Source organism: Anguilla anguilla, chromosome 3 (assembly GCF_013347855.1).
Source record: "Anguilla anguilla isolate fAngAng1 chromosome 3, fAngAng1.pri, whole genome shotgun sequence".
Classification (NCBI taxonomy): Eukaryota; Metazoa; Chordata; class Actinopteri; order Anguilliformes; family Anguillidae; genus Anguilla; species Anguilla anguilla.
Genome location: NC_049203.1, coordinates 46,023,998 through 46,046,353, shown reverse-complemented (window position 1 = coordinate 46,046,353; position 22,356 = coordinate 46,023,998). Strand labels below are relative to the sequence as shown.

The window sequence follows — 22,356 nt, the reverse complement described above, 5'->3', positions numbered from 1 at the left end:
TTCTCAAGATCGGTCTGTGCGGAAGGCATCGGGCGAAGTACACTGGAGTCCACCCCACGTTTTGCAGCATTGAGTAGTGCGGAGCGGGAGGTAGACCAGGGAGCCGCGGTGGAAATATTTTGGACGGGATACTATGTCCAAATCACTGCATGGAAGCAAGGCAGGAGGAATTCTGGTCTTAGTCGATTGTAAACAAAGAAGTTCTGTAGTAGAGTATTTTAGTGCCCTGTTGGTAGTTACCTACAAGTCTTTGGACTGTGGTAAGAAACCAGAATACCCGGAGAAAACCCAGGTGGAACTTGCAACACCACAGAGAAGGGCCCCAGCCTTCAAACCCGGGACCTTCTTGCTGTGAAGCAGCTGTGATATATCACCATGCCTGTGTGGCATATCAAGAGTTTTGATGAAGTGTATTGACTCAAAGAGAAAACAAATTGAGTAGTAATCTCATTCTAAAGGGTCAAATGAAATTAAATGAAAATAGTTTGATATTTATCATGTTATAATTATATATATATATATGTATATATATATAATTAAATGTCAACATACTACGTAAAATGTATTCACCACACAATCCGCAACATTCAAGATTTTTTTATTTACATTTATTTATGGAAAGATTATGAAAATACTGAAAATATATACAAAATAATATATACAGAAACAACATCTATATAAAAATTTTATACACCTAAATATTTACAGTCATGGGTAATGTACAATGTGTGACTAAAATGTTTTATCATATATTAGTAGGCAAAAGTAATTGTATTTTAAATTATGGTTGTATTTTAAATAATTAACTTATTCATTCCAAGAGAAGGAAAGTTGCTGTGTTGCATAGCAGGGATACAGCACACAGAAATATTGAATGCTCTAATATTCCTCACCTCAGAGTTGTCAACTTTACTTAATAAGCATGGCTTAACAAGTTAAATGAAGCTTAAACGACCTCTGATAGAGTGTGTACTGTTGGAATACCCTGGCTCTGATGGGACTGATTATCTGGTTGCATCATCGTCTCCTTCTTGTGGCGGTAGACATGGGGAGATGGGATGGTTGTCCTCAGAGGCATCCGCGATCTGTGAGAGCCCACTGCTTCGGGAACATTAACGCCATAGCCGCGGTCCCTCCAGGAAGCAGGATTAGCAAAGGTACGGCTGTAGACCGGCGCATGGGAAAAGGCTACTGTGTATCCATTCCTGCAGGAGGCAGTGGCGAGATTCGGGATTACACAATACCTCCCCTGCTGAGCCACAGCGATGGTGTTGGCAGGGTGGAAAGAACCTGAAATGGAACACAAATTAATTTAAATTCAACATGAAGCAAGCAAGGAAAGAAAAGGATTTGTGGGTCTATGCAACAACAGTACAGGCAGAATGATTTCATTTTTTTTTTACTATCAGAGATCTACAGTCCTAGCACACTGCATTTTCTGCAGACACTGCAGCCTATTGACATTGCACAAAATGCAACATTGCAGTATATGCTCTACTTAATAAGGACCATCTTGCAAAATATGTGTCAGGCAGATGTAAACATGAATCAAATTTTACTGCTCATTCATTATGAGTGACATATTCATTTAAGAATTCATTTTATTTCTTATTTTCTGAGTAATTTTACAGCAAGATATATGTTTGTGTAAAAAAGGAAAACGGCACTTTGCTGAATGTAAGTACTTAAATGTACAAAACCTCAAACATTAAGTTCCTATTGATATACGTAACCACTTCTGCATGGGAAACCTGGTCTTTGTACAATTTAGCCCATAAAGACAATTGGATTTACCAATCAAGTCTGTCCATTCTGAGATCATTTGACAGTATAGTCACAGACACATGCAGATTTACACTAGATAAATCAGTTTTTAGAAAGTAACATTTGGCAAACATAATAACAAAAGTGCGGAACTCAGAAACTCACTGTTTTCCAATGGACATGAAGTCTTGGGATTCCGTCTGCATCCATCGCTGATGTCAGAGCCACTGTCGTTGAAGTCACTGTCTCCTTTTCCGCTGTCTTCTACACTCAGCTGATCTGTGCTCCCAGGGCCTCTGTGAATGTAAGTACATACATCAGATGCTGAAATGCTGCATCACATAAATTATGTCACTGCTGTCTAAAAAGGGATTCTGACCAGGCCAGGCTCATGAAATCAAATCGGAGAGTGCTGAAACCATATTTTTCAACTGTGGGCTCCCCTGAGCTTGTTCTTTTTTGGTGTAATTTGCAAGTGTGTCAGTTTGAATAGCTATCAAATCTCTATGGCTGAGTAACTTTTTACTTGTTCCACCCACAATAAAATGTGCAATGGTAAATCATCTCTGGTATAATACATTAGATACTGATTCATCCTCTATAAACTTTTATATAAACAGTTTGAGGTAAATTAACACTGAATATTTTACAGTATTATATTTACGCACTATTCATTGCATTACTAATTATAACAAGATTTGGTAAGAGCACTCATTATAGCATGAAAATGCCAAATGTTCTTTTCCTGTGGTGAATCCTTAGTTAAAATGTAAGATTGACTGGCCTATTCCACATTCTCCAAATAGTATGTAAAGAGATGACATTTAATTAATGTTGTACAAAAGATTTGAAATATAATCTGATCGTTTTTGACACATTGAATATTTACATTGTGATTACAGGCCTTGTTCACAGACCTAGTACTCAGCTTACAGATATTGCTGACAAGGCTGTTCAGTTATCACTGTTCTCCATGAAGATTGAACAAAAAATCTTTTTTTTTTTTAACTGAAATTGTGTTTTAGTGACTTTAAATGGTTTATTTTTAGACAAAAGCATAAGGCCAACAATACAATAAACCTTCATGTCTAAATGTACAACTTTAATTGATGTAAATTACATAGTCATTTGACTTACCTGTTTGGTGCACTGTATTTGTCTCCCTGCCATAAGGATACTTGTTCAAAAGGTTTCCTATGAAGGTTTTCTGGACCAAAAGACTTTGAAGGAAAGAAAACCTGAGGAATTAAAACGAAGCATTAGATTGGTGATACATCCATCATATCAAGTTATTCACCACTAAGGAATCATAGTGCATTATGTCAGCAATATTGAAACCGTCATTTGGTGAGTAGTCTTACCGTCTCAGTGTCAGCACTTCTCTCCTCGGAAAGGCTGTTCGACTCGTCCAGCGATGACGTAGTTTGGTCATTGACCAGATAACCAGCTTCGGACAACACACTGGAATCCCTTGAGTTGTGCATATTTAGGGAGCTCCTTTCAAAAAGGCCAGGAGTGACACTTTTCTTGTCTTCGTGGTTTCTGCAGTTTCGTATGTGCTTGCACGAGACGGCAACAGTCAAGATTGCTATGAGCAGCAGGGCACAACCCCCGCCGAGCATGATAATAACAACAAGAGAAATGTCCAAGCTTGAATATTCCTCGTCATTTGACGGCAGCACGGCAGTAATTCGATCTTCAGAAGGCAACATTTCTCTGACAAGGAAGCGGATAGTGGCACTCTTTGAGAGCGGCAATCTCCCCTTGTCGCTTACTGCAATCTTGATTTCCAGGATCTCTCCTGGCATGACTGTCAGGCCGTATTTTAAAACAATTTCTCCGCTGTCTTTGTTGATTGAAAAAAGTTTATTTTTATCCTCTAAAATTCGGAATATAAGCTCACTGTTTGGGCCTTCGTCGGCATCTCGAGCCTTGACCTGAAGCACAAGGTAACCGTAAGGTGCATTGTAAGGGATAGGCACATCGGCAAAATCATTGTCCAAAACGGGATATGAAATATATGGCGAATTATCATTTTGATCAACGACTTTGATTCTAATTGTGGCGGTACCTGATAACTGTGGGGAACCTTTGTCAGTGGCCACAATGTTCACTTCCAAGAGCTTTAGTAATTCGTAATTGAATGATCTCACACAATATAAAGATCCCGTCACTGGGTTTACAGAGACAAGAGTCGATAAAGGCACTCCTCCTAACACGTCTCTATCTATTAACCTGTAAACGACTTTTCCATTATCACCTATATCAAGGTCGCGTGCCACAACTGTTGTAATATAAGAGCCAGGAGAATTGTTTTCGATAACGGAAACTTCGTAAACTGATTTGCTGAAAAGGGGAGCGTTGTCGTTTTCGTCACTTACTCTAATCGTGTATTGCTTTATGGTTTTGAAGGGGGGAACCCCCAGGTCTTCAGCTTCCACTGTCAAATTGTATTCTGGATTTCTTTCCCTGTCCAAAGTCGTGGTGGTCACAATCATGACGGCACCACCATACGCCTGCTGGAGCTTGAAATGCTCGTGCCCATGTAAATGGACGCGCACGTTCCCATTGGAACCGGAATCTCTGTCCGAGGTTCTGATTAAAGCCACAAAACTCTCCGTAGCTGCGGCCTCGGTGATATAGGCCACTCCATCAGTCATTGATGTCATTGGTTTAATGCGGATTTCTGGCGCGTTGTCGTTTACATCGGTTACTTTCACAAAGACTTTACAGACGGATGGGAATGGGTCTACGCCTAAATCATAGGCGTTAATGTTCAGTTCATATGAACGCCTTGTCTCATAGTCAACTGCAGCTTTTAAAGTCACGGCGCCAGAAAACTGATCTATTTTAAACACTCGCGTAATCTCGGATGGTGAGTCTTTGACAAACGCATACACCACCTCACCATTAATGCCGTCGTCAGGGTCGACCGCCTTCACCTTTAACAGAAGAAGACCGATGGGAGCGTCCTCGTGAAGCTCGACTTTGTATGAACTGTGCTCAAACGCTGGACTGTTGTCATTGGAATCGAGTACTTTAATGTGAACGTTCATGGATCCCGAACTGGGAGGAGTTCCGCCGTCTGTTGCGGTCACTTGAATTGAATAGGCGTCCTCTGTTTCTCTGTCCATTGCTTGTAAGAGTACAAGCTCAGCATGTTTAACTCCGTCCTCCCTGGCACGCACTTCAATTCCAAAATGGTTGTTCGAAGAAACTTCATAAGTTTGAATATAGTTGTTACCGACATCCTGATCCACTGCAATGTCCAATGGGAATCTTGTGCCCACGGCCAAACTCTCTGAAATTTCTAAATGTGATTCATTGTGCCCGAAGCGCGGCGAATGGTCATTTATATCTATCACCTCGATTTCCACATGAATTAGCTGATACTTTTCTTTGTAGAAGGCGACAATGTCAAAGTTGATGAGGCATCGCTCTGACTGAGTGCAGAGCTGCTCCCGGTCGATGACCTCTCTGACTGTTAGAAGTCCGTCGATAGGTCCCAAGTTAATCAGTGACGAGTTTGCTTCTTCCATAAAGCGAAAACTTCTCTGCGTGTTGTTCCCCGGTTCTATCTTCAGATCATGAGACAGGCTCCCAATCTCCGTTCCGGGAGCATCCTCCTCATACGTTTTGTACTCCAATGTTGTACATTGCACCGTACTGAGTACAGTCAACAGCATTATGCATATATTCCCTAATCTAATTTTTCGGCAACTCATAATTGATTGCTTCAGCGGAAAATAAATAGTCTTAATAACTAAGTAATAAATAGGCCTACATAAATAAAGTTCTCTTTGGTCGTATTTGTTCCCAACTCGAGAGGAGTTGACTGCCACTGACTTCTTTGTATCACTGAAGGTGGTTGTTCCCATTGGATTTAAGTCGTGGTTTATGCAAATAAGTTACTCTGCTGACCAATGATCACCGTGTTGTCCACCAAACGGCACTCACCCCGTGCTGTGCCGAATATGGTAGTTCGTCGCATTTGTTGAGGTTTTCAATTTGTTCTATTCAAATGGGTCCATGGATAGCGAAACATTTTGAAAAGTATACCCATTAATGTCCGTCAATCAATGTGTTTGATATCCAATGTGTGCTGTGTGACATATGTGAAAGCATTTGATGCGATGTGTTTTAGCATGATGTCTCCAGCCTATGCCATAATATGGAAATTGTCAACCTTGTAACCTGTTGCATGCTGCCCCCCGGAACTAGTATTAAAAGAATGTTAGAAAACCCTTGAATAAAGACAAAACATTTCCTGATTCATAATTTTTAAGTTCATTGGGTCCTTTGAGTTTGTATTCTGGTGTCCATCCCTATGCTGATTGACTGTAATTATTCACTTCCTGCGTGCACTACTTGCTCAGTATGAATTTAACACTATAGTACATGAGGAATCGCATGCATTTTGTCCAAGTAAAATGCATTCTATCAGACTTGATTTAACATTACAATTACAATTAATTAATTTAGTAGGTACTTTTAGCCAAAGTGACTAAGTACATGAAACATGGTAAGCAAATGCCACTTGGGCTAGATATAGAAAAAAACGACAACCAATGAAGTTCCACTTTTGAGATGCATGCCTCATCACCTGCTTCATAATACATGGTAAATAGTGCCCTCTGAGAACATTTTTCAATAAACTTACATGACTTTCAGTGTATATATTTTGCTAATTAAGGGAAAGGGATGATTTCCCTGCTCTGGTATGAATATATATACATATATTTTTTATTAAAAGGCAAGGCTAATAGTATGCTTCAATAAGTTGGCCCCATACTCCAGCTTCAGTACATTATTTGTACATATTTTCTCAGTTTCAAACAGTTACAGTCATTTTGACAATTCTACCTACGATGATTAGCACTTTGAGTGCATGCATCACATATAACCCCAATTCAAATCTGAATTTGGTAGGGAAATGGGCAAAGTGGTCTGCAAGGGAACAACATGAAATGTGTTCAAACAATGGGAGCTATTCCCCTGAAATGTGCCAGATCCCCCCACAGGCAGCCAATGCCTTCAAGATGCATCCAATGTTTGGATTACCACTGGGACAAAGCCAAGGAATTCTCCTGTTGGAAGAAATCACATGAGCCCTGCTGAGCTCTCTGATCTCCTGTTATCAGACATCCTGTGCATGGCAGTGTAGTACAGCAACAGGCAAGGAACAGTGAATGTCTCTAGGCTAGGAATGCTGGAGAGTCCGATTAGCTCAGAAGGTTCAGTAGTCACTAGAAATTCATATATGCACAACTAGAAATAAATAAATAAAGGCAAAATGCAACATCACTGTGATAACAACTCAGTCAATCTGTTTCCAGTTCTGGTCTCCAATCCTTATCAGTTTTCCCCTTCTTTAATCTAAATTGCTCCTATAATAGGGGGGGTACTTCCCCCCCTAGGCAAAACAGGGACAGTTACAATATCTTGAGGCAACAGTTAATGTAAGCCATTTGGGTTGTCTGGGAGCCAGATAAGGCTTAGGCACAGCCAGATTGTGGAGTGAGTTTGTAACAAATGGGTGGGTGTGTGGAGCAGATGTAGACGTGTCAGAACAGACAGACTGGCTGTGTCCTAGGTGTCATGACACTTCTGGTGATGGGAGGGGTAAGGGGCAGAACAGGCACATTTCACTAATCTCAACCGAATATAGCTACCCCAGTGTATGTTATTGCTGCAGCAAACCTTTCATTGTAAAAACAAACTCTGACAGTGTATTTTGACTTTAATAGAGTATGTCTGGTCTCAACTGGGCTATTATGAACTCATATATATATTTTTTCAGAGATATTCAAAGACCTTGGTGTGAATGGTCATTGAATAATAGATAGAACTGGTGGTTTATTATTATTAGTATTTAATGGCTTTGGAGTAGTAACTTTTTCTTCCAACTCCAGAGACTTTGGTCCCCTTGAACAGTGAGATCATATCAACACCAGATGGGAAACAATTTCATTATGCAGTATGTTCAGAATAAAAAGAAAAAATAAAGCATGATATCTTGTATATTTAGACACCAACATACATGTTTGAGAATTGTTATTCAAATCAAAACAGCTACTATACTGTTGAATTCTGGTTTTGTAAGCAAATGGCTGCTAAAATAATGCAATTCAAAATTAAAGTCCCATATTAATAGTACATGAAAGTCATTTTACTTTATTTTTGTTTACTTGGATAGAGGGAAAATAAACTAAAAACAAAATGCAGAATAGGTCCCTTTGCAGATACTTCCTGAAGAATGCTAGATTACTTATACAACTGCTTTGTGTGTCAAGGAAAACTTGAAATGGATTTGTACAACAAAGACCAATTATTCTAATGAAATGCATGAGACATTTCGTAAATATCAATGTTAATTTCTCATGTAAAATTAATTAGGCTTTTAGGATGAACTTGAAAAAGACAGCCAGTATCTCTGCAACTGTTTCTCTGTGGATTTGGAGCGGTTAAATTAAACGCAGTACAATAGACAGTGCGTGCTTACAGTATATGCATGTGTGCTTTTTTGGTAGGCCTCAAAAGGCCTAACCTAATGAGAAATTGAGAGGGACAGAAAAAAAGGAATTGGCGTATGATCATATTAAGTCTTTTGAAAACAGGAGGAAGATCAAAAGACACATTAGCATTCTGAATGAAATCACGCCTGGCTGCTTCTCTGTGCCCCTGCCTGCTTCCCAGTCGTAGACTCCCCACTGCATCCTCCTTCAAAGGCTGGCTCCGACAACCCAAATTTCACCCACTGCTGTCTGCTTTGGTTATTAATAAATGTGGAACCTCCTTTCAGAAAGGACAAACAGAATTCTTGTCTTTTTGTTTGGCGGGTGTATGCGATACTCTGCAGAGTATTCAAGCCAAGAGTTATTTAGAACATGGCTGGTGTGCTGTGGGGCCAGTAATTTTGAAATGCTGTCTTTAGTTGCCACACTGGGTTGTGTTGAAAGTAAATCTATGCCAAACTGTAAACCTAAACAGAAGAGATGTTAAACAACAAGGAGGGGTCAAGAGAAATAAATAAGGGAATAGAAGGCAAGAGGCATCCAAGCCATCCAATCTGGTCCTTTTTGTGATTTAGGTAATGAATTTAAGAAAGTATTAGCTTTATGCATCTTACACATCATACAGTATGAGAAAAAATGGTAAATGTCTGCCTTCAAGCATTTCTGCCTGAGTGTTCTAGTTTCTAGTTCTAAATGGTTTCTGGTTGTTCCTCTTTATGTGTATGAACTTTTGTACACTGACAAATACAAGTACCCTGCATGTCTGTTTCTTTCTTTCTTTCCTTCTTTCTTTATTTCTTTCATTTAGGGAATTGTCCCAAGGCATGTCACCAATACTCGCTGCCATTAATCTCATATATCTCCTTATCAGTAAACTCTGCCAGCACCTGTTTTCTCTAGGTTCCTATCTGATAGTTGTGAGCCACCACCTTGGATCCAGGGGGTTGCTTGAACTATGGCTTTGCAATGCTTGGCTGAGTTCCCCCCTCCCCTCCCCCTCTGTCTGCTGTGTGGCCTGCACAAGTCTCCCACACATCAGGAGTCACCACGAGCCAACTGGCAACTGTGAGGGTGCGAACAAATCTCTCCCATAAGGTGAAGAATTTGGCACCAGTAAAGGGTACCCCAACCAGGCACAGGGGGAAAAAGACATTTGGGGGGAAAGCAACATAATGTGGATCATATGCAGCAAAACTGTATCATGGCAAATGTCAGATTTTCATCATTGGCAGTGTGGCTTTTGTAAATGATGAAATTGTATATTTGTAGTTTAAAATCCATTGTTTACATTTCCCTGTCATTAGCTGTACTTGTATGGTACTGAAATCAAGATGGGTTCATGCAAAAATAGCAATAACCGATAGCTAGGCAAATTCATGAAAATATTTATTTATTTCTACAAATCTTGAAATGCATCTTTGGTGCGTTTTATGGCAATTATTAAAAAGTGTGTCCATTAACTGACACGATAATTGGGCAGATTTTAATAATTCAACGGATAGCCTATTGAAGATAACCCATCCTTAATCTAATTTCATGGGAAGTGCAAATATCTTGTTTAATCAGCGATATCGACCGCAAGGTGGCAACAGTGAGATTTACGTGAAACAGTGGGATATTTCCAGAAGCCAGGGCACGTGCTTTAAAACCAATCTTTTTTAGAATAATTAAGACAACAACGATTGTTTATTAACACATCAGTAATGCTAATGTCATGTATGTATTTTTTACTGAAATAGCCTATATTTGTAGCTAGCTATAGGCTTATATTCCAGTAGGCCTTGTTGCCAATTATTAGCCTACTTGTTTAATGAAACATATTGCCCATATTTGATCCGCAGAGTGCACAAAGTCAGCGTTTTAGGGGTAACAGAGAAGCATAAAAGCGTCAAGAAACGTGTAAGTGCATATAGGCCAGAATACGCTGAGTGATGCATTTAAATAAAACTGTAATTGTACACAACCAAAAAGGAAATATTCAGACAGTTAATATTATTGAAGCGCAGTGCCTTAATGTATCAGAATAGCTCAGTCTTTGTACCTGAATTCTCAATGCTGGACATGTGAAATCCAGGTTGACAGATGTTTTGACATGTTTTACCTATGTTTTACCTATATAGCCTGACTTTAACTTTCACATTTCAAACCTTTGCCGGTTTTCACCAAAGGTAGACTATAGATGGTATATGCAATCTAAATGTTCGGTAAAAAAAATAAAATTAATAATAATAATTTTATAAATAAATAAATAAATAAATAAATAAATAAATAAATAAATAAATAAAAACCTGCTATTTTATGGATGACTACATTGATTCTCAGTACAAACCAGGGGAGCCATACAATTATAAATAAACACAGCGTTTGCAATAGGTTGAAGGATGAAGCATAAAAGGAAGTGCCTTCCAAGCAGGAAATTGATTCATTGATTAATCTGCATCGACGCGCAGGGAACCAGTTGTTCACAGTAGACCTAGTTTCCTATCTTGTCCAGGCGAAATGAGCTATTAGGTTTTTATCGCGCTGTCCGTATTACTAGCTACGTTTACATGGAGCCTCATATTCCATGCCTTCTCAGATGGACATGGACAACCCAATCAGAATAAAAATGTCTCACGTAATCACCGCAATCGGAGGTTATCCCATTCCGACTGAAATTCCATTCGATTTGATAGGGGTGGTGTTAGGGTTAACCCGGTCGATAGGAGAATGTTCCCGTGTAATCGCTTGAACCGACTACTTTATTCGAATGTAATAAACTTTATGCTCAGAAATAATTCTTTCTGCGCATGTTCAATCACAGAAGTGACGTCGACCAAGAAACAACTGGCCTCTGAGCGACTCAATTTTCTGTTTGGAGACGTGGAAATACAATGGCATTCTTTAATGGATTTACAAATGAACTGCCCGCCCCAATCCCTTTCTACATTGAGTGCCCAAAGAGGGAAAGAGCATATATTTAACTGGTATAAGAAGGGATGTCTCAATATTTGCATATTCATGTAGATGTGATGAATTCCTACACAGCAAACACATAATCTATGCATAATAAAGTCCTATTCCAAATATTACTGAAAAAGCAGTGTTATAAGAAATGCAGAAGTTGTCTCTATGTGGCTCTGAGAATCGGAGATTAGCTTTGAGGGGGGTACTCAGTTGGAAAGGTTTTCCTTCTTTGTGTGTACTGCAGAACACATTCGAAGGATTAGACTACGACCCGGCTGGATCCTGTGGTATAGGGAACGATTCGGCTGGCAGTGGAGGCCGCCATTGTAGCATTGAGAGGCTCGCGATGCACTGCGATTGTGCTGGGAAGAGGAGGTTAATCAGATCCCAACACCATTATGGAGAGCAGTTATTTCAAAAGGGGTTTTCAGTGGAAATGGGCTCTAGTTAAAATGAATCAAACATCTCAAAGCTTTCTTGGAAAAAGAGCAGACAAAAGAGGCCCTTTGTGGATTTCTTAAGAGTATCTCACTACTCTTGAGTTCTGCGTGAAGGGATTTTAAGCGGCCTTAGTACTTAATTGTCTCAGTTTAAGTCATGTTCTCTGCATGTCTGTTGTGTACTCCCCCATGTGTACATCGTTTGCAATGCTGAACAACCAAACAGAGCTTTTAAAATAGTGTTAATTCCACATTCTGGTCTAAGAAGTCACATAATGAAGCGTAACCTCATTCTGTGTGCATGTACAAGAAAGCTTCATGTTACTTACACTGTAAAACTAGCATTTGAATAAGGCCATAAGTTTTCTTAATTTTCTTAATGAGCAAAGCAATAAAATAAGGTAGGATGAGAAGAAATAGCTTGTGAAGAGCTCTGGAGAGTTATTAAATTATAATGAATGCAATATGTGGGGGAACCTGCCACCGAGAGTAATCACAAAATATTTATTTAATGTATAATATAATGCAGTGACTTAGTGCAATTAAAGGGGACACAAATTAATAATATAATAAGTATTACGAGACTGTATTTACCTTTTCTTCCCAAAAGTGCTATCTTTATGTTTACCAGTTGAATAAAGGCTTTATTCTCTGCCATCTATTTAATAATAATGAAGAGTAGTCAGGAGGGAATTTTGTTAACAACCCAGACAATACGGCTTTGTGTTTAGAGGTATTTAAGCAGTGAAGATCCAGCGAGATGGAAAATCTCATTTCCCTGTGAGGGTGGAGAACACAGTGGGGCAGAAGGTGTTGCTGAGCCTAAGCTGTCGCTGCGACTGCAGACTCACTCTGATGAGGCTAGCAGGTTGTGCCAACTTTTAGCCCTCTCAGTCTCCCAGGAACAGGCTGTGAACAACATATGCAAAGGGCGGAGAGGGTTGGAGTGTGTGTGTTTGTGTGTGTGTGTGTGCGTGCGTGCGTGCGTGCATGCATGCGTTTGTGTGTGTGTGTGTGTTTGTGTGTGTGTGTGTGTGCTTGTGTGTGTGTGTATGTGTGTCCGCATGTATTCCGTTTGTGCATGCGTGCATACATTATGGAGGAAAGGGGGAGGGAGAATTAGAAAATAGGAAAACCGCCCAAGGTTTTCCTCGAAGTTAATCAGGGCTTCAGCATAATTAAATGCAAATAATAGCGTCGACCAATTCTAATTCTCCATTTAAATCTAAATATTACATCACAGCTCATTCGAGATTGGAGGGACAAGCACCAGCTGAGATCAGGTTGAAGACCACATCCGTTATACCTGTTGTAACATATAGCTTATCACACCTCCTGGGATGGTATAAGGCCTTGTCCCATTGTGTAATGTTTGCTTTAATGTAAAAACAATCTGACAGTATTGAGAATGTTGCTTATCACCTCTTTAAGTAACAGGAAATGCTTCATCCTCACTGTGCTTTGACAAGACTTGGTGGAACTCATCAGAACATAGCACTGGTAAATGAATGCACAATTCACATACATTTTTTTTCATATAGTTAATAATTCATATCAATAGATGAGCATTACATTTTTATTTTATTTTTTTGCAATTGGTTGTAAGCCTTTCTCAAAATCGAGTTTCACAACTCTCCACACAGCACTACAGTAGTCTATGTGGACCAAACTGTGAATGATTTTTCATTGCTTTGATACAGAATGCTTTCAATGACCACAAATACCACATTGAAATATGTTCTAAGTCCAAAAAAAGTATATATTATGGAGATAGAAAGTAAAAACAAAAATAAAACTGTGGTTGATGTTATGTAAGTGAGACCAACCAAAGCTGATCTTCCCATGTCAGTTTGAGATCTAACCTGGTGTTTTCACTTTCATGTACAGTAAAATGAGACATCTTTAGAATGTTTTTTTTATTTATTTATTTAGAGATTGACCCAGCTAGCGATAGAGAAGTGGCAGACTGAAGAAAAGTGGCCTGGAGTGGGAGAGGAGTATGCATGTGTGATGGAGGACAACCGAAAGGAAGACCAAGAGAGCTGTAGTCTCAGATGACTTTAGGGCTACTATAAATGATCATGTGGTAACACATGGCCTATCAATGAGGGAGCTTGGTCTGAGAGTGCAGCCAAATCTGAACCACTCAATGATGGCATCTATTGTAACAATTTTCCAGCAAACCAACAGGTAAGATATGAATTCTGCAAGGGCATGTGACTGCACTGTATAGTAGATATGATCGATACATCACTTATTTTATCAACAACAGCAAAAGAAGAAAATGCATACAACAAAAAAACTAGAGATCACAAAATGATTTACTCCTTCAAAGACTGACATAGATCGACGCAACAACACTAATGCTACCTTTTGTTAGGTCATTGTGTTTTTGGTAGTTTTGGCTCATTTTGGGCATGGAATTAACTGTTGAGCCAAGCTGCATGTTGGTGCTGAAAACTGTGTAAAGAGTTGTACTTAAAGAACTGTAATTTCAATGAGCCATTTATTAACTTGGTGGATATCATTGGCACTTCCACTAAGATCGTGTGTTACTTGACAGCATCTTTTACTAAAATGTTTTTTTAGTAATACATTGCTTTCATTGATCAATTAAGTGCTGAGTAACAATGAAAACCAGCTAACAGTTCAGTTCTGTCAGATCAGGGATGAGAACAACTGATGTACAGATTTAATGGGCCAAATTAATGATCATTAACCCAGTAAATTAAAGTGGACAGCAATGGTAATGAATATCTTAGTCTTCATAGGCATCACTATATAAGTAATTTAGCCAGGCTCATTCCATTATGGCGGACAGTAAAATCATTGTTCAAAATGGGGAAATACAGCCTCTTCTTAAAGCCAGAAGTTACTGCTTATGCCACGTGTGCTCTTGTAGACAAAGAAAAATGTTGCTTTCTTTGTTAGAATTCAGTCACACTACCTTTCTGCTTGAATAATGTATCCTTAGTGAGTTACTTCTGGCTTTCCCAATGTGAGCAGTCAAACAAAGCTCAGAAATCAGGATGCACAGAAATGGCATAGGCCTCCTTCCAAATACATTGAATATTTCAATAGTCTGTTCTTTTATGTTATGTCCTTAACTCCATCCTTACAGTTTCTATTCAAAAAGGAAAATAGCAGTCAATGATCTTGCCAATTTTCATATTTTCTTCGACAGGGAACCTGTTGACTTCTCCACTGATATCTATAATGTATAAACTGAGACCCTTTTACCTAACTCTTATCAGCAAATTCTGTATCAGTTGTGCCAAAAATATATATATTCAACAGCTCTCCGAGCTCATGAGCCGTGAGACTTGTTTTAAGTAGTATGCGCTGAAGGAAATGTATTTTAATATTTAAACCTGGCTTCTGCTTCTGAGCACCTGAGATTCTCATCCTTTGGAAAAAAAATCCTTCAGTTCCCTTCACATACTACCCATACTCGAGTGCTTCTCTGCAGGAACGGCTCCCTGCTGAAAATCTAACTGTCGATATCACCGCGTTTGGAAAGTTATTTAGTGGGTATTGATTGACTACTCCATCCCTACATAAGTAATGCAACCATTCTTTTTCAGTCATGAAAAAAACAAGCAATTCAATTCTGATTATCTCTCATTAACAAGCCTTCCGTTCGGTAATGTCGACAGAAAGAACAGATACTCATAAATACGAGGTCAAGACATTGATGTGTATGTGTAACATATTTCCTCTAATGCAGGAACCTCAGGTGGTGGATGTACAGTAAGAATTTCAGGAGCGCTGAGCTGAGATATTTTGGTGCACGGTAAACAGTATTCCTCCATATTTTAAATCCGCTTGAATTCTCAGCACAAAAGCAAGGAAGCCGGTGTGCTGAAAGCTTACTAATTTAGAGCACTGCTGGCGTATTTGTTTTCCTTGAGCTGTTTCCGTGTGGTTGCACACCCTGTTTCCCCAGCTGCCCCCTCGCACCGCGCGGTTGGAAGCACCTTTATGTCACTTCTTGCATCATCGCTGGGAGCTGGTGTCACTGTGGATGGAGCCATCGACCGTGAACGGAGGGAGGGGCTTTCTGTCACTCCTCATCACTCCTCGCCTTCCTCTCCCGTGCCTCCAGCTCAATCGTTTCACCCTCCTTTTTTACCTCCAGCCATGCGCCACTCTTCACAGCCAATTATATTTTTCGAGCTTCTGAAGTCAAAGCCCCTTCAAGTGAGAGAAAAGTCAAAGATCATTTTTTAAAAGGCTCGCTGAAGCTTTAGCTGTAGCCTGTTTTCATCTCTCTTCATTTTAAATCATCCCTTCAGAGGGACGGCTGCTCACTCGCCAGCTTTCGCTGATCACAAACCACTGCATTGAGGGATTGTTCTTCTTCATTAGCACTGACGGTTGCGTTCATCCTAAAAGGGCAGCCATGTTTGTTATGCAGGGAAAACACAACCCAGGTAAAAGGGGTTTGACTGCATTTATAGATCCACCATTTAAATACCACTCATGCTATTGGTGTCAGTTATTGTGTGCGTGGACACAGCAGAGGACACAGATGGTGCACTACCTCTGTGTCCTCTGCTTAATTTTCAAATATTTACTGGGAAATTTTAAGACATTTTCATAAACAGTAAATGTGTTCCCAGTGAAAATAAAATGTGCATGTTATAAACACTTTTAAGGCAAACACCATAAGCAAAGTTAAGCTCTTGCATTTGGATAATGTTTAGGTTAGGAAAGGGGGAATTTGTAATCTATAATCTGTCCTGCAGTGCAATAAAGCCTCCCTCTGTGCGTGTGCAATCTGGTTTCCCAGTTTAGCATCACATGCAGCTCTCCCCATCTTCAGCTCCGGCAGAAATGGGAAATAAATTATTCCGTGTCCAGCCGGGCTCTCATCCCTTCCCTGCCAACGAAATTCCGTGCTCTCCCGTGAAATGGCCTCGGCGCGCACAGCACCTCGGATATCTGGGCTTTCCATCTCGAGGAGACGGAGGCACTCTGGACGGCGAGCCTCTGATGGAGACGGCCAGGGATCGGCACCGACGGACCGCGAGCATTACTGACGCGCTCCTTCTCTCACCGCATTCGGAATAAAGATCAGCTCGGCTGACACTTGTTATCCGAAGCAACTTCCGCAGGGATCATCATCGCCCCGTCTCATCCCGTGCTTAAACACAAATCCGGGAGCTTGGGCACTTCGTCACAGCGCTGTTTTAAAAAAAAATTTTTTTTTATCAGCAACACATTTAATAAGGGGTCAAAATAAATATGGAAGTAAAAATAGCTACCCTGTATTTTCGCAAGCTCTGTACTACTGCATTTATTTCCAAATAGACCATGTAGTACACGGTAAAAAAAAGTCCAGTGTTAAATAATATCTGATACTTTTGAACTCATACAAACTCTGCTAGGGTTAAACTAAGATTGAACATTTTAAAAGGTAATAGATTTGTATAAATATGTGATGAGGGGGAACATATGGAACCTTAAACATATGGGGCTTTAAGCATATGGAGGTTTTAAAATGCCTTGTGGAGGGGGAAGGAGAGTTTATTAGGTGATGGTAACAGTTGAAATCAGTCAGACCTGTCGTACAGTACATGGGAGCAGGCAGGGCCCAGATGCTGTTTCCCAGGCCCAAACCGACATATGGCCGGGGTCGAGGTCAGACACATAAAATGTTGCCGGGCGCCGACAATGGTTAACAACACATGAATAAAATTCTAACACATCTTTACACTGTCGCACATAAATGCAGAGGGTCGAGGGGAGGGGGTGGGTCGGGGAAGGTTGTGCAGGAAACGCGGTCGACTGTCCCCCCGCCCCTTCCTTTCCACTTCATTACTGTCATTGTGTGAGGGGCGAAACGGGGTGTTTTGTGTCGACTCCTTGCAATCTGTGCCTTTCCCCGTTGCCAGCTTTCTAATGACTTTCGAATGATGATTTAGGAGGGGAGCCCCCCCCCCCCCCCCAACCCACCATTTTGTTTCACCTCTTGAGAATGCAGCTCCTTTCACAATCCCTCAGTCTTTGTGTCTCTGTCCGGCTGAGCGAACCGGACCTCACACACCCCCCCTGTGCCCCCCCCCCCCTTCTGGGGGTCATGGGGTCACCCTGGCAGAATAGATGTGGCGCAGCTTAACACTCGTACCCCGTAAGATTCACAAGCGATTTGTAGCAGCGATGGCAGGAGACCACCCTTCCCAGCCTGCACCTTTGATGACCGTGATCCTTTCTGTTGAGAAACCAGAGGCGGTGTTGTCTGCAAACACCACCGCCTGGCACAATCCCGTCTTTGTGTTTTAAACAACAAAGAGAGCACGCCTCTCGCCTACTGAGGCTCAGTCTACAAATGCCTCCCCGCAAAAGCAGCTTTTTCATTCTCTGCAAAGCACCTTAAATCACACTCTCAACGGGTTGCAGTTTTTCTGACATAACCCTGATGTAGTTATCTGTATGTCCATCTTGATTTAGATTTCTCCTCATAATTATGATATATTGTTTGGTATTGAGCTATATGGTGACAGAATTGTGTGTTAGTGGTAAGGAAGCCTAGCTTGTGACCAGACGGCTGCTTATTCAAATGCAGGAAAACACTGCCGATGGTCTTTGGATAAAGGTACTGTACCTTTGCAGGAAAAATTCCTCTTAGTAAAGATTCAGCCATACATTTGGGTAGAGTGTAAATGAAAGTCACACTGGAAGAAAAGGCTTTTCTACAGTCTTTGCCAGTACCACGATATTTTACTTACATATACTGCTCAGTTGTGACAGTAAGAATAAACATCATTTAACAGCACATATATAACACACACTCCGGCTATATTATAAAATTTATTGAAACATTTCTTTCTCACACAGAAGAAGAAGAGAAAAGAGAGTTTCGGTGAAACTTTTCTAGATGGTTTGTCTAAATTAAGATATCTGAATGATTGGTCAGTGCAAAACCCATCTGGCAAAAAATATCTAATATATGATGCATTAATGCACATGTATCGATATCATTTAATATACATCATGTGTAGATCCACTGATCCTTATCTTATGTGAATGGACTGTGAAGGAATACAGAACATGAGTAGAACCACCCCAGAAGCTCAGATACCATTAACCCACATTGCTTTGCCTCGTGTTGACAAAGATTTTAACTACACTTGTTACAAACCCCCATGTTTGAATGTCCACACAAAAGAGCATAGAAGTGATAATATGGAATAGAATTTTGTTTTAAAGCCATTTATGCGATTGATCTTTGGAGGATGTATTCACCTTTCAGACCAAAGACATAATCAAAAATGGCCTACAGGACAAACGCATAAACTTCATACAAAGTGTAAAAAAAAAAATGTTCATAATTTATGTTACTTGGCTCTGAGTTATGAGATAAGTATGCCAACATCACTGTGACAGTGCATTTAAATATGGATGACAGCGCAGCACAGGTAGAGTGGACTCAAAGGCACATTAGTGGTACTCAGGGATATTGTGTATTAACATGATTGAACAGTACATATGGGCCATATTTTTTTCAGGAGAGAAGGGAACGCAAAGCTCCCCATAGTTAAACTTTAAAGTGATGCCTTTTAGATTGAGTAGCAAACTAAAAAAATAAAAACATCTCCAGCTTTCTTCACCGATTCCAGCTGTACAATCATTTATTTTTGTTTGGGGCATGCTCACGTGACTTGTTATGCAGTTTAACCCAACAGTGTACATTCAAGGTTAAGACAGTACTCATGAAAATAATATAGAAGTGCAACATAATTTAACTTGCCCAAAAAAAGGGTCACTGTCAGTTGATCATAATTGCTTCAAGTTGCGTGCAAAAGGCAACATGATTTTTACACATACTTAGTTATTCTGAATATAATTTAATTAAGTTTTTATGACAATGCTGTCAAGGAGAAACGGGCCTTGAAGGCATTGATGGGATTTCGGTGTTTAGGTGTTTTCGTTTTCTCTCCATGGACAACATGGAAGTCACTGTGTGTGCTGAAGTACATGCAGAAACATTAAAAATGCAGCAGATACTTGTACTGTTTAAATGCTATAAAAGCTTCCAAAGGTTTTTTTTTTTTCTCTCCTGTGCCTCATTGACCTGGTATGCTTCTGGCTGAAGTCCAGTAGACTGTAACCTACATTTTAACATTAACAAACTGTGCATTTTTAATGGTATTGTTTTGAGATTACTTTCTCAAACACTGTTTTCTAATTGTGTTTCCGTTTATCTCCTGTGTTGTTATTATGTTTTTAACTACCAGACAGTTTTTTTCTTATTCTTTATTCTTGTATTCTGAAGCTTTTGAGAGTGAACAATTTAACATTTACTCTGAAAGAACTGAACTAAATCGCTTGCCAATGTTAATGTCAGTTCTCATTTTTTTCATATGTAAAAAAAGAAATCTCCATTTGAACACAAAAAAATGATCTACACATTGAATGTACAATAAGACAGATGCTCAAGCATTTCTGAAAGAATTTCTGAAACAGCCCTTACGGTGACAAAACAGTCTCCAGTAGTTCAAAGGCTTTGGAGGGAGAAAAGAGATGAGGATTGATGTTTGTGCAGTAAACCCAGAATGCAACTGGCCCAGGGTGTAATCAGACAGCCCCAGCCCCCCCCTCCCCCCCCCCACTCCCCGCCCCCACCACAACAACCCCCCACCCCCCACCAACCCCCCCCCCCAACCCCCCCCCCCGCACAGCCTGAGGATTTTCTCTCACTATTCAGCCCTGAGAGATGAGCCTTGCTTTGTATTTCATCCTTGCACTTTCTCTACACTGAAAAGTCCATTCATCCTGGGAAAACGTGGAGGAGGAAAAAAACTTTAGGGCGTTTTTTTTTTTTTTTCTTCTTCTTCTTGGTTGGGGTGTCACACAAGAGCACTCCAAGCCTCCTTCTGTCAGTTCTCGATAAATTGTCTCCTCTTTGTCTCTTCCCTTGCCTCTTTCACGTGCTTTGACTACTACTGAATAAAGGGAAAGGGAAACATTGATTTACTTCTGTGGTTCCCCCTAGAATCAAAAAGTGTACCAGGTTCAAAAAAGGAGACTTGCACGCAGTGGTTGGCATACCCTATGGAACTGCTAGAAAAGGAGTCTTCTGGGACTACCTTTTTTTAATGAAAGGATTGTTTTGATGTTTTTTTCAGTCTAACTGTGAATCAAAGAATGCTCCATTGGCCAAACAGATTTTCTTGCAGTCTCCCAGTCTGGCGAGAGTAATGAATGTATCCAGTGGCTTTCTGCTGAGCATAATATGTCATTCTCCATTCCTAGGACACCCATTCAGTTTCCTGTGCTGCCATAAAAATGTCAGTTTCTGCTACCTGAAAAGAATCGTTAACCCCTGCAATGGACTGTTTCCTGAACCCGATGGTTGTCTGCCATTTTGTTTTCAATATTTGTACAGCACAGCAATCAGGACTGTACTGTTGGGAAAAAAAATGCTTGTTTGCCTTAAGCCATGCAAAAAATTGTGTTTGCTGCTGCAAAAAAGATGTTTATCTCAGCACAACACACCCAACTGGTGTTTTGTCCTTTCTGAAAGAAGGCCTTGCTACAGCTACGGTCAGGCCTTTACCTGGATCACAATACAGTTTAAAAAACTTGCAGAATTTTGCCACTGGTAACCTTGCTGTTGAGTAGGATTCTGCAGGATTCCACAACCTACCGGTTATTATGTTTAACATAGCATAGAGTGGCACCATACTGGTGAAAATGTTTTTTATTTTATTTTATTATTATTATAGCTCCATAAGCATTCTCAGGATTCTATTTCACATTAACATTTGAATGAAGTTGATGAAAATTGGAGTTGAAAATTGAACTTGTGGGCTACTTTCAATTATGTATAAAATGTGCATGGAAACACAACACCTTTAGTTAGATATCACAAGAAGGGCCTTTTTTGCCCTCTGAGATATTTGGAATGGCAGGATGTGTACCTGGTGACTGTGAGTTGTGCAACTGAAAGAAATGGCCATGGCTATTGCCCTACCCTGAATAGCTTCAAAGGAACTATGAGCAATGTATAGTATAAACTATCTAAGTCACCCTTGATAATGAAATATTGAAAGTAACTAGCATGTGACAATAGTGATAGCATGTGACAACAAAATATGCTTCAATTTTGTATCAAACATGGATGGTATATTATTGGACGGCTCGTGGATATTATGTTGAATCATGGATTTTGTGCATTTCTAACAATCTTTCTGAGCAACACGCCATTTTGGATGCCAATAAAGACATTTCATATTTTACTGCAGAACACTGTCGGTCTTAACATATGAAAAGCCTTCTGAAAATGATAAGCTCATTTATGTCCCTCATATTAACATTATAATTGTACTATTCCTTGGGTTTGAGTAAAATGCATAGGCCTGTTTTTTCAACAATACAATGGAACATTATTAAATCAATCAAACAGAGTATACTGCTTTATGTGCAATGAAATGACACAACATGGCAGGTTTAGTTCTGGTTTAACTATATGGCACACCTCCTGTTCACCATTTAGAAGAGTCACAGTATTTATGTTCGGTGATTAAACATTGTTTCCATGTGCCTGGGTCTAAAAGATAAATAATGGTCTCCCATTTGATGAACAGATTGCACTTTTGTGGTCAGGAGCACCTCAGTGGCAAATGTACCCAGCAGGAGGGACTACAGGGATATATTTCAGGACCAATTTACATAATCATCTGTCT

At 40.0% G+C, this 22,356-nt stretch overlaps 1 pseudogene; it reads right to left on the bottom strand.

Moving 5' to 3' along the window:
* Positions 1-718: 718 nt before the first annotated feature.
* LOC118223986 lies at positions 719-5,605 on the bottom strand (annotated as a pseudogene).
* Positions 5,606-22,356: the final 16,751 nt, after the last annotated feature.